Genomic DNA, 15,468 nt, shown 5'->3' with positions numbered 1-15,468 from the left:
ATTCGAAAGCTTATGACCTGGTATGTTCTGGAAATTAATAATAATTTAGGTAATAAAATGCTAATTTGAATTGCATTTTATTTTGGGACTATAGGTCTGTCTGTTTAACAAGTAATAAAATAATTTTCAAAGACCCAGTAAGAGTTTAAAAATAAAAAGCATCAAAGGGGACTAGACAGCCAGAGGAAAACCAAAATGCTATGATAAAACTCCACACAGATGCAAGTCGACTGTGAAAGCACGACAAAGAACAGAGTGCTGGGTGGGGATTTGAACCCAATCACTGTCTAACGCACTCGGCCACTATGTTGCCCAAGGAGAGAATGCATTACCTCTGAATTTGTTACCGCTGAGGTGTGCCAAGTTATTTATTCTCATAAAAAAGCATAAATCATTATTAATTGGTTCTTGTGGAGGGGAAAAAAAATAATAGTGGAGCTTTATTTTAACAGGCTTGCATATTAGGGATAATTGGTAAGACTTTCAAATTTGCTATAATGTACCAGAAAGTAGATCTTTAACCCCCTTCCATTGTATTTTAAAATAATCCTGACTCTTGACACAGAGGGGGTTATAAAATTGGGACACCACACTCTAGAATAGGGTTTAGTGCTTAATTCGAGTCCCTTCATCAGTTTATTTCTTATCCGACAACCCAACATGAACAAAGCTGAAATTCACCCCTCAAGTTCTCCTCTGATCACCGACGGAAGAGCACAGAGATTCTTTAAACTGTGTAGTGAACACATTATAAATCACGGACAGTAAGCAAAACAAAAAATTATTAGTGAACACTCCTATGAAGAATGAGCGAGGTTAAGAATGGCTTTTTCGATCGCCGGTGTTCTTCAGCATAATTATGAAGGGAAATAAAAGGCTGTTTGTGGAAGTTGGTGAACAAAGAGTCTTTTACGCCTCCATGAGTCAAAACATTATTTCTAATGTTATTTTCTATTCACAGCATGCAATATTGTTTGACTATTTCTATATCTTGCTTTTAGACTAAGCCAAAGAAAGAAAAAACTTAGATTTTGGAGATAACTGTTATTGTAAAATGTTGCCAACATTTTCCCCAGAAAGTGGTTTCCCTTGATGTCAATTACGGTGTCTTCAAAAAGTATTCGGGCCCCTTCACGTTTTTGACATTTTGTCATTTGAAACGTTCTGATAAAATCATTGAAATTAATTTTCCCCCCTCAGGGTTTTAGGAGTTTTTGCCAATGTATTTAAAATTAAAAAACTGAAATATCACATTGACACAAGCATTCAGACCTTTTACTGTAACACTTAAAATATGGCTCGAGTGCATCCAATTCCAATCCAATGTAGTACTGTAGGCACAAAGAAATCTCACTATGATGGCGCATTGTCAAGTGTCTGGTTCAATCCTGCTGTGGAGCATCCATTTTCCCTAGACTAACGGCAGAGTGCTTCACTGCGTATGTTCAAACTACCCATAAGCCACTGGGAACGTGTTGTAATGCTTCAGCTTCTATCTCTTGTGGTTACCTTGTAGTTTTCAGATTGCCTTTATTTTTTTTGATTTCCCCTCGTATTTCTGTTTTGTGGACTATTGCTTGGGTTCTCAGATTTTGCTATTTGGATTTCACTTTAGAATTTGATCACCATGTTTCCATCACCCAGTCACAACCACATGACGTCACAGGTTTCCCCTTAACAAACGATGACTGTATCATGGTAGATAGTTTGTGGCCTGAAGCAGATCAGGAATGCTCAGTACTTCACATTTTTCAATTCCACTTCTTTCCAGGTATATTATTAAAACAGAGACTTCGTGATGAACGCACACGGGTATAAATTGATACTGGATGGTGAGCTGTTGGTTCATTTGTCGTTTGAATCTTATTGTTAATTGCCAGCAGGTTATGAAAACCATAAATTAAAAACCGTAAATGAAGCTGCTGAAGACAAAAAGAAACAATTATGGCGTAGAGTTCTGTGCGAGTACACGATGTGTGCCGTCATCAGCGCACCCCACGAGTCCTGTCTTGTGCCATTCTCATTTTTCTGTGTTTGCACACAAATACTTCATGTGTGATTTTTCCGTGTCTTTTTTTTGCCTCTGTATTCTGATTTTATTTTCGTTCACTGGTCTGGACTTGGACTTCTTTTCTGTCTTGGCTGAGGATTCGTTTGTCTTTCTGGACCCCTGCTTTTATTTTTCCAACCTTGTTTCATCTCCTGATCCTTTTATAGGTAATAGGTAATTTTTTTAATGGACACTTTTGATATTGTTACCTCCATTCTGCATAAAAAAACATGACCTTAACATTTTTTTCCTCATTAATCATTACAAATCACATGGGGTAAGTAATACAGGACGACTGAAAAGTATGTTAACATTTGAATGGCGGAAACCAGTTATTCACAGAACATACTTCATATGTACAAAATGATTTACAGGAATGTCTCAACCTGTTCGCCATCATGTTCAACACATGTAGATAGATAGATAGATAGATACTTTATTAATCCCAAGGGGAAATTCACATTCTCCAGCAGCCATGTACCATATGTGGCACAAAAACTATCCACAAAAATTATATATAAGTATATACATAGCAGTACCATTAGTGCTAACGTAATTTTGACTCACCCTGTACTGTATGTAAAAAAAACATTTTTTGTGGAAAATTCCTTTAATATTTCCTGATTTATCTAAGCTTGCAGTTAGAATTTTTAGTATTTGACGAATGTTTATTTGGTTAGTGTTTTACTGCCAATGGACTTAGTGTTATGAATTCTTCGACTTTTATGTTTGGGTTTTGAAATAAGCTTGATGACAGATGAGACTGACTTTGGTTAACTAATTTTGGCTAGGCTTTTGATTAGCGTTTAATTTCCCAGTCCATCCATCCATCCATCCATTCATTATCCAACCCACTATAGCCTAGGATCACGGGGGTTTGCTGGAGCCAATCCCAGCCAACACAGGGCACAAGGCAGAAAACAAACCCTGGGCAGGGCGCCAGCCCACCACATTAATTTCCCAGTCCATTCTCATTTTAAAAAAAAAAAGCCTTGTTCTTCTATTGTGGTATTGCGGAAACTCTGAATGAAAATGTGAGACCTGAGGTGGAACATCAGAGGACTACAATAGATTACAATAAATGCTGAACAACAAAAACAACAGCAAATACCTGATTTTATCTTAGACCTTTATTTTTATTTATAGGATCAGATAATATCTTTGGCCACAGTAATACAAATACTAAAGCTAATTATTCCCTCTAAACCTCCCAGCTCTGTCTCTTTCTCTCTGTCCTTCTCCCTACTACATTCAGAGAGCTTTACCCAGTATACCTCAAGGCTCAGTAAGCTTTCAACAACACACATCTAACCTTCCCGACAAATGCAAAAGGTGACCTGATTTGAGGCAGATCACGAGATTATCTTGTAATGTGGCTTACATTTTGATTAATCTTAACTTCGTCAGTTTACTCGCAAGAGGAGGCCAAGTGTTTCTGTGTGTGTGTGTGTGCGTGTGTATATATATATATATATATATATATATATATATATATATATATATATATATAATGTGTGTTTGTATATATGTATGTGTGTGTATATACAGTACTGTGCAAAAGTTTTAGGCAGGTGTGAAAAATGCTGTAAACAAAGAATGCTTTCAAAAATGGAAGTGTTAATCATTTATTTTCATCAATCAACAAAATGCAGTGAATGAACAAAAGAGAAATCTAAATCAAATCAATATTTAGTGTGACCACCCTTTGCCTTCAAAACAGCATCAATTCTTCTAGGAACACTTGCACACAGTTTTTGAAGGAACTCAGCTGGTAGGTTGTTCCAAACATCTTGGAGAACTAACCACAGATCTTTTGTGGATGTAGGCTTCCTCACATTCTTCTGTCTCTTCATGTAATCCCAGACACACTCGATGATGTTGAGATCAGGGCTCTGTGGGGGCCATACCATTACTTCCAGGACTTCTTGTTCTTCTTTATGCTGAAGATAGTTCTTAATGACTTTGGCTGTATGTTTGGGGTCGTTGTCCTGCTGCAGAATAAATTTGGGGCCAATCATATGCCTCCCTGATGGTATTGCATGATGGATAAGTATCTGTCTATTTCTCAACATTGAGAACACCATTAATCCTGACCAAATCTCCAACTCCATTTGCAGAAATGCAGCCCCAAACGTTCAGGGATCCTCCACCATGCTTCACTGTTGCCTGCAGACACTCATTATTGTACCGCTTTCCAGCCCTTCGATGAACAAACTGCCTTCTGCTACAGCCAAATATTTCAAATTTTGATTCATCAGTCCAGAGCACCTGCTGCCATTTTTCTGCACCCCAGTTCCTATGTTTTCGTGCATACTTGAGTCGCTTGGCCTCATTTCCACATCGGAGGTATGGCTTTTTGGCTGCAGTCTTCCATGAAGACCACTTCTGGCCAGACTTCTCTGGACAGTAGATGGGTGTACCTGGGTCCCACTTGTTTCTGCCAGTTCTGAGCTGATGGCACTGCTGGACATCTCCCGATTTCGAAGGGTAATAAGCTTGATGTGTCTTTCATCTGCTGCACTAAGTTTCCTTGGCCGACCACTGTGTCTACGATCCTCAATGTTGCCCATTTCTTTGTGCTTCTTCAAAACAGCCTAAACAGCACATCTTGAAACCCCATTCTGCTTTGAAATCTTTGTCTGGGAGAGACCTTGCTGATGCAGTATAACTACCTTGTGTCTTGTTGCTGTGCTCAATCTTGCCATGACATGAAACTGTCTTCCACAACCTCACCTTGGTAGCAGAGTTTGGCTGTTCCTCACCCAGTTTTAAGCCTCCTACACAGCTGTTTCTGTTTTAGTTAATGACTGTGTTTCAACCTATGTGTGACATTGATGATCATTAGCATCTTTTTGGTAGAATTGGTTTGATCAGACACCTGACTAGAATCCTACAAAAATCCCTGACTTTGTGCAAGTGTACCTATAAGAATTGATGCTGGTTTGAAGGCAAAGGGTAGTAACACCAAATATTAATTTGATTTAGATTTTTCTTTTGTTTTCTCACTTTGCATTTTGTAAATTGATAACAATAAACAATCATTATTTATATTTCTGAAAGCATTCTTTGTTTACAGCATTTTTTCACACCTGCCTAAAACTTTTGCACAGAACGGTATATATGTGTATATGTATGTATATGTATATACATCTATATGTATGTTTGAATATATACCTTGCTGGTGCGGGGTTGGACCCCCTTCTGCTTTCAGAACTTCCATAATTTTTCATGGCACAGATTCAACAAGGTGCCAGAACCATTCCTCAGGGATTTTGGTCCAAATTGACTTGATAGAATCACACAGTTGCTGCAGATTTGTCAGCTACACATCCATGAAATGAATCTCCTGTTCTCAATCTAACAGAGCACCTTTGGGATTGTGGATCTGGTGATTGTGGAGGCCATTTGAGTACATTGAACTCATTGTCATGTCCATGTCAGTTTATTTATAAAGCACATTTAAGACAACATAGGAATGCTGTTGCCAAAGTGTTTTACAATAAAAGGAAAAAATATACAATTAACATAAAAACATAAATAAAATTAAATGAACATAAATAAAATAAATAAATAGAAGTAAGATTATAGAATCACAATGAGGAAACCATCAGTATTACTGAAGGTCACGGAAAGCAAGTGAATAGAAAACCAGTTTGAGATTTGAGCTATGTGACATGGCGTGTTATCCTGCTGGAAGCTGTCATCAGAAAATGGCTAAGATTGTCATAAAGGGACGAACGTGATCAGTAATAATACTCAGGTATGCAAAAAACATTTAAACGATGCTCAATTGGTACTAAGGGGCACAAATTGTGCTAAGATAATACAACCCCCCATTACACTACCACCACCAGTCTGAACCATTGATACAAGGCGGGATGGATCCATGCTTTCATGTTGATGTCAGATTCTGACCTTACCACATAAATGTCACAGAACAAAATTGAGACACATCAGACCAGGCAACATTTTTCCAATCTTCTCTTGTCCAATTTTGGTGAGCCCGTGTGAACTGTAGCCTCAGATGCCCGTTTTCAGCTGACAAGAGTGGCACCCGGTGTGGTCTCCTGTTGCTGTAGCCCATCTGCTTCAAGGTTCGACGTGATGTGCGTTGAGAGCTGCTCTTCTGCATACCTCAGATGTAACGAGTGGTTATTTGAGTTACTGTTGCCTTTCTATCAGCTCAAACCAGTCTGGCCATTCTCCTGTGACCTCTGACATCAATGAGGCATTTTCACTCAGAGAACTATTGCTCACTGATATTTTCCCCTTTTTCTGACCCTTCTCTAGAGATGTTTGTACATGCAAATCCCATTAGATCAGCAGTTTCTGAAATACTCGGACATGTATGTATGTATGTATATGAATATGAATGAATGTATGAATTTGAGCCCTAGTTAAACTATGACAGTATGAGTAAAAGGAGAAGGCAGGGACTGTTTCTGGTTGAGACCTTGGTTCATATCAAGGGACTCGTATGCATGTTTCTGACTTGGATGAGAATAAGGAAGCCTGCAGAAAACACAAGGTGAACATACAGGGCAGCACAACTGGGAGGAAACAGTGCTGTCCACCTATTCTGGAATAGTCAGTTTGTGTGTAGACCGAAAGAAACTCCGCTTATCACATACTTGTAGAGAAGCATCTTGCTTTTTGGGGAAAGAAGCTTAAAGAAAGTTTAGATTTGAGCATTACATTGGACTCCTTGGAGAGTTATTGCAAGCAGAGAATGCGCCAAGGGTGAGGAAGCTGTGTAATGTGCCAGTAAGGCCTAAGATCCTAAAACGAAACCTCATAATTAGAGAGGGGGTGTCAATCAGCTCTGCAGTGTTTACACCTCGAAAATGGGCCAACTGCAGAGGTTTGTGTGTGTCTGTAGCTTTAAATAAAAATTGATTTATGGCCAGATATTGCACCTGCCTTTAAGTTTTCTTTACCACCAGGGAGTTGGGTCCTTGTTACTACGGCATGCATGATATATCTCGGGAGATGCAAGAGTCCGCTCACGAACTCTAAACACACCATAGGAGGATTTGGCTTCAACCTGAATATTTATATTCTTTAGGCATTTTATAGAATTTCGTTTGTTTTGCTCTAATGTCCTTATCAGAATAGTGATTGTTTAAACTATATGAGATCTAACTTTTTAAGTAAAAAGATTATAAATACACTACTAGTCAAGTCTGGATGCACCCAGAAATGTTCATGTTTTTGATGCAAAAATGCATTACAAGTGTTGCTAATTTGTATTACTGATGGAAATTACTGATTTTTAATTTGTTATTCGCATATTGGGTGCAAAGCCCCTTTTCAGAAGCAATTCCTTCAGTATCCTAATGTTTAGTTTATCCTTAGTTATTTTAAAAGCCAATCTTTTATTAAAGAAACCTTATTAATTGCATTTCTACTGCAAACACCTGTTATTCTGTTCACTTGGGTGGTAAGGTACTGCCATTCCTAAAATTCCATTCTGGGATCAAAAATTACCAAAATGAAATCGCTTTCTCAAGAAACGTGTAATAAGTGTATGTGTTTAATATGCCACTGTGCTCTGTACAAATCTATATACAGTAATCCCTCGCTACTTTGCGGTTCACTTTTCGCGGATTCATGACTTCGCGGGTTTTTAAATACAAGCGATTGCCCGCCTATCGCGGAAGTTATGTTCCAGACCCATCAGCAACAGAAGAAAATCCGCGATATAGAAAGACCATATCAATAAACATTTTTATAGTTTAAGCCTTAAAATATCCATCCCACATGCTTTAAACACATGTAAACTTATAAAACACACTTTGTTAACACATATGATATGTGGATGTCGGGCTAAGGATATGAGTAACATCTCACTATTATAAAACATTTTAACTTCAGGCAAGACAAGACACTGAGACAGGAAAATTGGTGATGTACAGTCTTTTAAATTATTGACAGGCAGAGCGACAAGCAGCACAAAGCCAGCACAAAGTCCACTTCTCCTTAGCGTTCATTCAGCTCCCCACCCCCTTGACAATGCGAACTGCGCCTCCGGGGAGGGGGGTTTGAGCGAACGTGCGTTCAGCCCTCACACACCCACACCCACACACACACACACTCCTCCTCCTTCCGAACGTGCAGAGCTATAAGCAGGCATTTTGGCAGAAGCAGCACAAAGTCCATTTCTGCTCAGAGTGAGTTCAGCTGCCCCCCTTCACAAAGCGAGTGCAGACACATCGACGTCTGATCGCTGTGTGCAGTGTGCAGTGTTGGTCTGCGGTGTTTAAGAATGTAGAAAGTGTTTAAGAGCATAGGAAGTGTTTATAAGAGTGTGGGAAAGGTTAACAAGAGAGTGAGAAAGGTTTATAAGAGTGTGGGAAGGGTTTATAAAGCCTTAAAATATGTATAAATAATAAAATAAATATAGGTCGCTACTTCGCGGATTTTCACCTATCGCGGGGGGCTCTGGAACGTAACCCCCGCGATAGGTGAGGGATTACTGTATATAAAAGCCAAATACTACTGACTCGCTCATCACGAAATCTCCCGAGTCATGAGGACATGGAACTTGAAATTTGGAATGAAAGAAATGGTTTTAAAAATTTTGTGGTCCAAGCACGAAATTTTTTTGCACTTTTTTAGACCCATTTGTATGTCTGTCTGCTTTTCACGAGAGAAATTCTTTTTTTTTTTCTGTAATTTGCTTGAACATTCTGGATGATTTTGCGACATCTCTCATTGTGCTAAGAATCAGTTTGCAGGAGCAATATATTCACGCTTATTCGAGCAGAGGCTGTGGGCTGAGGGGAGGGGGAAGAGTGACGTCAGGAGCAGAGAGCTGGGCGGGGAGGGGCCTCCTCACTGTCCTGTTCCACTAATACACGGGCGAAGGCATGGGGGGTGACTAGTATTTTATAAATCTACTTTTCTTTTTACTCATATGCACAGCTAATACAAAGCCAGATTTAGCACAGGGGCTCATCATGAAGAACTGCTAGGCAAGCATTAGAAGACAAGACAGGGACAACTGCGAGATGGGCATTGTATACTTTTTTTTGTGTGTCAAAGTCAGAATGAAACTGTATCCTTTTTGCCTTGTTTGGAATGGCATGATTCACCTAAGTGGGGGCCTGCACATGAAGAAAGAGTATAAAGCTTTGGAACATTGCCCGGCACACCTTTTGAAGCCGACGGATGGATGGGAGAGATTGTTATCCGATCCGGAAAATCCTTCCAATTCAGCAACGGACTGGGTTCTTGTCATGGCTTCCTTCGTCTCTTATGCCGCGTAAGCCGTAATTAAAGAAAGTGAAATTATTTCTCTGTGTTATCTTACCGCCATATCACTAAGGGAGGGATATCGCCTTTTTATATTCTATCAATATAGTTTCGGGTTATGTAATACGCCGCAATTAAAAAAAAAAAAAAAAAAAAAAGCATTCCAACAAGGGAGCTATCACCCCCTGCTGGATACAACATGTCAATCTATTCTTTATTTGCAGAATGAAGGTTATTCCATGTGACAGATTGGCAAAATCATACCAACGTGTCTATTACTGTCTTATATACAGTATATGTCACTTATAAGCTCAAAACACTATACATTAGTTAAAAATACAGATTTAGGTAAATACAGTAGACCCCCAGTATCCATGGGTGGTACATTTCAAAATCTACTTCAGATGCCTGAAACTGCGGATTGTAGCGAATCCTATTTTTTATAGTTGCATGCATACCTATGATAAGGTTTAAATAATAAAATATACTATTACTAGTCATTTAGCCCGTTACAATAACGGGCGCTAGCACAGTAGTGCATAAACATTAGTAGGAACAGTCTATATTAAATGGCAAGGGACTTTGACCTCATTCTTTTTGTTGGTCGTATTTTTCTTTCTTTCAGCCTTTCTTTTGTTGATGTTTACTTGCTGAGCTGACCATTCTTCGTGGGCTGCTGCCGTGTATTGTGTGTCTTTAATTTTCTGTGACAGTAATACTGTCTTGTACGGCTCTATTCAATAAGGGCGCGCACAAAAAGGCGAGCTTCAAAAGGGCGACCTCAGTTGAGTGCGGCGAATAAAGGCGTTCGTAGATAATTTAATTCAAATGGCTCTGGAATATGTGAAGATCAACAAAGGTGCAGATCTTTATTTACGCGTGCCTTTATTCGCTGCGACCAATTGAGGTCGCCCTTTTGAGGCTCGCCTTTTTGTGCGCGCCTTTATTGAAGGATACCGTCTTGTACGTCCGCTGGCTTGTACGTCCGTAATATACCTTTAATTTTCTCTGGCGGTAATACAGGCGTGCGCGTCGGTAATATGCCTTTAATCTCCTCTGACAGTAATACTGGCTTGTATGTGGCTGTAATATGCGTCACTGTATTGTGTACCTTTAATTTCCTCTCGCAGTAATACTGGTTTGTATTTCCGTAAAACTCCTCTAACTTTCTCTGACAGTAATATCGCGCATCGCACATGCGCACTTCACCAGAAGACACCCACACACGGACACCTGGACGCACATAGGGATTTTATATATATATATATATATATATATAGATGCTTGTGCTCTCTCTCGATTGAACACATCAGCATGGCAAAAATGATGTTCGATACAAAGGCTTGCCCACGTGCTCTGGGTTTTCTCTCTGAGTTGTGCACAGAATGCAGTCATGTGAACGTGGCACTGTGCATCCAAAGTGGTGAAAACATTTGCTCAGGATGGCGTGCAATTTGAAACTTATGAATTATTTTCTGGAATTTTCCACGGTAGACGGCAAATAACTGTAGAAACTAAATCCTTGAATACGAGGGTTCCACGGTAATAAAGAATAACGTGCAAATAACCTACAGTGCTGAAACATAACCAGAAGAGAGAAAAGTGCAATCCAACCAAATAAATATAGCTACTTCTATATAAAGTACTAGCTGTGCTACCCATCTAAGACGTGTTGAAATTTAAGTAATCGGTGTGGACCTCAGTGTTAACATTTGTGGTGCACCATGCAATGTGTGTGGCTCTGGTGTATGCCATTTTGTATGGGATTTGTTAAAGCATTGTTAAAGTTTGTGATACACCATCTGCTAAAAAAAACTAATACAATGCATCTTATTCCTAAAAATGTTATGTGCCATCTTTTTAAATGACAGAGACATAGGAATCAGAAGGACTCAAAGACAAACACTAACCCTTTTATTAAGGTAGATCTTACTACTACTAATAATAATTGTAAAAATAATAACTGTCTTTTTCTGTTGATCGGTGTTAAATCCTCTGTGATTCAATGTTACATAACAATAAAACAGTGGTGGTGGTGAATATTTTTCTTAGGCACAGTAGATAAACACTTTGTAGTGGGAATTTGTTCCTCAATCACTGTCATGGTGGCTTCATTCCTCCTGCCCCTGACCTGGGTTGAGTGTTTTATTTTTTGGAGCGTTGCGTATTTCTTTTATATGTATCAAAGTTGTCACAGTGGTAAATGCTAGTGCCTTATGCATCCAGTGTTCTAGTCCCTCACTTGGCCATAGTCTGTGTGGTGTTTGCATGTCTTCCTCACCCTTTGTTTGTGTGAGCTTCCCTCCAAGAATTCCAACTTTGCTCTGGTGTCTCCAAAGATATCCAGATTAGATTATTTGGTGATTCTGAACTGACTGCTTGTGTGGCCCCATTGATGGTGTGCTTGTCTATCCCAGGCTGCTTCCTGCCTTGTGCCCAGTGCTGCCAGGATAGGCTCTACACCTACAGTTCATGATCCTGAATTGAATTAGGCGGACATCAGAAGGGTGTGTTGCATATAACAAACCAGTACGTGTGAAGACTTGAAAACTAAACATTTCCTTAAGTCATATATTGTTGAATTTTTGTTTACTAGACATCAAGCTTAATGATGCTACAGTCTGCTTGGAAAAATCTAATTCTGATGGAAAAATATGACCAGCAGCTTCATTTCGTGTGCCAGATTATGATGTTCTTTGTCATATCCTCCTTCAGGGGATCACAGATAACCTAACACCTAAACAGCAGAGACACCATGCTAATTGTTTATGATTCAGCTGGCCACCTTGTCCCTAGCCATATGTGACTGTTCACTTGGTCTACTAATTAAGAAATGTCACTTCTCTATCAGTACTTTTTGCCAAGTAAAATCACTGCATTGAACTCAAGCACCATTGCTTGATTGTTAATGTGGTATTCAGTTCTTCATATCCACTGCTCAATTCATGAGTTACAGACTTGCACCAACAGTTTACGATATCATTAATGACAGTGGCCCACAATTGTATATGTGATGTATGCAGTCATGTGAAAAAGTACACCCCACAGAAATTGTTGACTTTTCCACCTTATTTATAAGTGTCTATCTGAATGTCCGCCTGGTTGCTGTGTTGCTGTTGTTCCAACAGATGGCACATCACTAGCATATTTAATAATACAATGCATTAGTTTGTCATGCCAGCAGATAGTTCTTCACAAATATTAACACTGCATTTCTGAATCCCCATACCAAATGGCATATAACCGAGACCTATGTATTTCTTTGTCATTCCAACAGATGGCACATCACAAGCATTAACACTTCCTTTTCAAATCCCATACCCAATAGCATATAACAGAGACATGAGTATTGCATGGTGCACTTCAAACATTAACACTGAGGTCTACATTGATTACTTAAATTTCAATCCATCTTAGACAGATAGCGTAGCTAGTCCAACATATTTAAACAGGCAAACATTAGATCTTCATGCAAACAGTGTGTATGGGTAAAGCTGGTATACTTGACAAAAACCAAGTATCAATCATTTATTCAATGAAAACATCAATGGATGCAATAGTTCTACTGGGGAAAAATTAAGTACACCCTTGGTCTCAGAAGCTGGTATTTCCCCCAAATACAGAACCCCCCCAAACCCCCCCCCCCCCCCCCATCCCCCCAACCTTTGCTTAGTCTTCTTGGCAGTAAACCTGAAACTCAGGGCTCAGAATTCTGTGTAAAACCTGCTAAGCCTGAGACTCTTAGGTTAAGTTGTTATGAGCTGATGTGCAGTGATAGACCAGAAAAACCCTTTGGCAAAATGCATAGAAATAGTCATGCTTTATTTGAAACATGATGTAATTTTATCCACTAGATGGCAGCAGAATTTTGTCCCATCTATGGTAACTCATCAATATTAATGAGTAAGGGGGAGCTTTTGGACAAAACACACAATGGCATGTAAATGAAAAGCCGTAAAGCCAGTTTGAAGACCAACTGAACCTGACCCATTAGTTGAATCAATAAATAGTGATGACAATGTGAATTGGTCAGGATATGTTGACACAAATAGTGAAAATGATGTATACTGCGCTGTACGACTGAACTGCCGTGATATGCCTGGAGACCTCAGTCACGTAACACTGCAGTGGGACGCAGTATCTACATGGCAAAATGACTGCAATCAAACTAACCTTCTGAACACTGCCCTCCTCAGCATTTTAGCATTCTAAAATTCTAGCCTTCCCAGAAATTTTCAACTATTTTGAAGACAAAATATTTTGGTTTATAAAAGTAAAATTTTATTATATAATATTATAAGTCACAATGGTTTAACAGATGAATTCTCTAGAACAAGCTGTATCGCGTTCACTGTTGCAGTTTAAATCATTTTGTATCGTCCATAAAGTCGGTTAACGCACCTCACTCCATTCTGATGATTCTTTGTCACACCCCCTGAAATGCCATCTTGCACTCCTCGAGACGACAATCCCTGCTCTAAAGGTAATTGCATTGTTACCTGTAAAGTCTATGGACAGTTAAGAGTTCTTCGTGTCTCCTAATATTTAGCGCAATTTCTGAAACTGCAATTAGCTTTTTTTTTCCTTCCTCTGTATCAAAATTTATTTTGAAAAAAGTAATCTTCCTTTCCTATGTATCTTCTCATGCACATTCTTCTGCTCTGATATAGTCGCCTCAGGGCATATCTGCCATCTTAAATAAATGAGTGTCATCCAGAAATGTAAATGACATGTTTATTATGACATGTAAGCACTTCGGTAACACTAAACAATACTGACATCATCAGTAACATTCAAGTTTCACCACTGATCAGGTAGGTGTAATAAAGCTTAAAATTGCTGTACAGATTCAATTGAACTTTGCCAGACATACTGATTGGCTGGTTACTGTCAAACTTATTTTTAGGCCTATTTAAATCCGTCTGTTTATATTTGTTGAATTCTTTCAATCATCCATAGATTTAACCTCATTAAAATGTTTCCCAGATGTTTGTCTGACCCTACTGCTTACTTTCTGGGACTGATGAAGTGCCCATCATTTACTTTAGCTTTGGGCTCCCATACTCGTAATTATAGCTGTTTGTTTATTCTGAACTTTGCATTTCATTATTATAATTGTTTTTCCTCTGCCAAAAAAAGGCAATAAGTTTATACTGTATAAGTAAAGAATTAAAGGCAGAATTTCTCACTGTCCTGTTCTTCAGAAATTGGCAAAGGATTCGATAGTGCAGCTGCCCACTGCAGAGCTTTGGATGTGTGCTTTTAATATAAAAAAGAAACGAGCACTTTCAGGCCCTTTCACATTACACAACTTTTTCAGTTATTTATTTATATATTTGCTGTTTTTTTTTTTTTTTCTTTCATTATCTCAGTGAATCAGAAGTAGTCGTGGCACACACTCTCCAGACCACCAGTTGAGTAGTTAGACATCCACACAACTCAGTCCAATCAGTCTGTGACTCACCCTTAATTCTTTAAATTGTTGGGTTGAGCCTGTGTATGCAAGAGACAATGACCAATGAGTGCTCACTTAAAAAAAAAAAAAATTATATATCCGCCGTGGCGCAACGTTAGGGGCATCGCCTCTGGCGCTGACATCCGAGGTTCGATTCCCGAGAGGGAGTGCAGTGGAGTGTGTATGCCTGATGAGCCCAGAATGAGGGCGAAACACGTGTCGCGTACTCTTTGCATTTATTTGACAGTAAACTATTTCAACCATATATATATATATATATATATATATATAAGGAAGCTACAAGGAATAAGGAACACAAGGGTTTTGGACCCTGCAAACAAAATAGAGGCTTGTCTGTCTGATGTCTCATGTTTTGATACACAGTACTGGGAAAAAGTTATAATGTGTGTTGATGTGATGAACATATTTAACCCCAAAAGTGATCATAATGATCTGCAGTGTTTTTTGTTCCCAATGCTGCATATTTGCAATGAAGAACTTTTTAGTTTTTCATCAGTTTATATCTGCTACTTGTTATCATTTCTCAGGAAGCTTGTTGTCAGGTGAATGATATCTCGGCCAGGCTTCACTCCATCGTGCCTGTTGTGCTGGAAGCTGTTAACTGACTGGTAAGGCTCAACATCCAGTTTTCGGGTAACACTTTATAATAACTTTCATTATTAAAGCATTAATAAGCATTATGTAATGC

Source organism: Erpetoichthys calabaricus, chromosome 17 (genome assembly GCF_900747795.2).
Source record: "Erpetoichthys calabaricus chromosome 17, fErpCal1.3, whole genome shotgun sequence".
NCBI lineage: Eukaryota > Metazoa > Chordata > Cladistia > Polypteriformes > Polypteridae > Erpetoichthys > Erpetoichthys calabaricus.
This window is presented reverse-complemented; position numbering follows the sequence as displayed.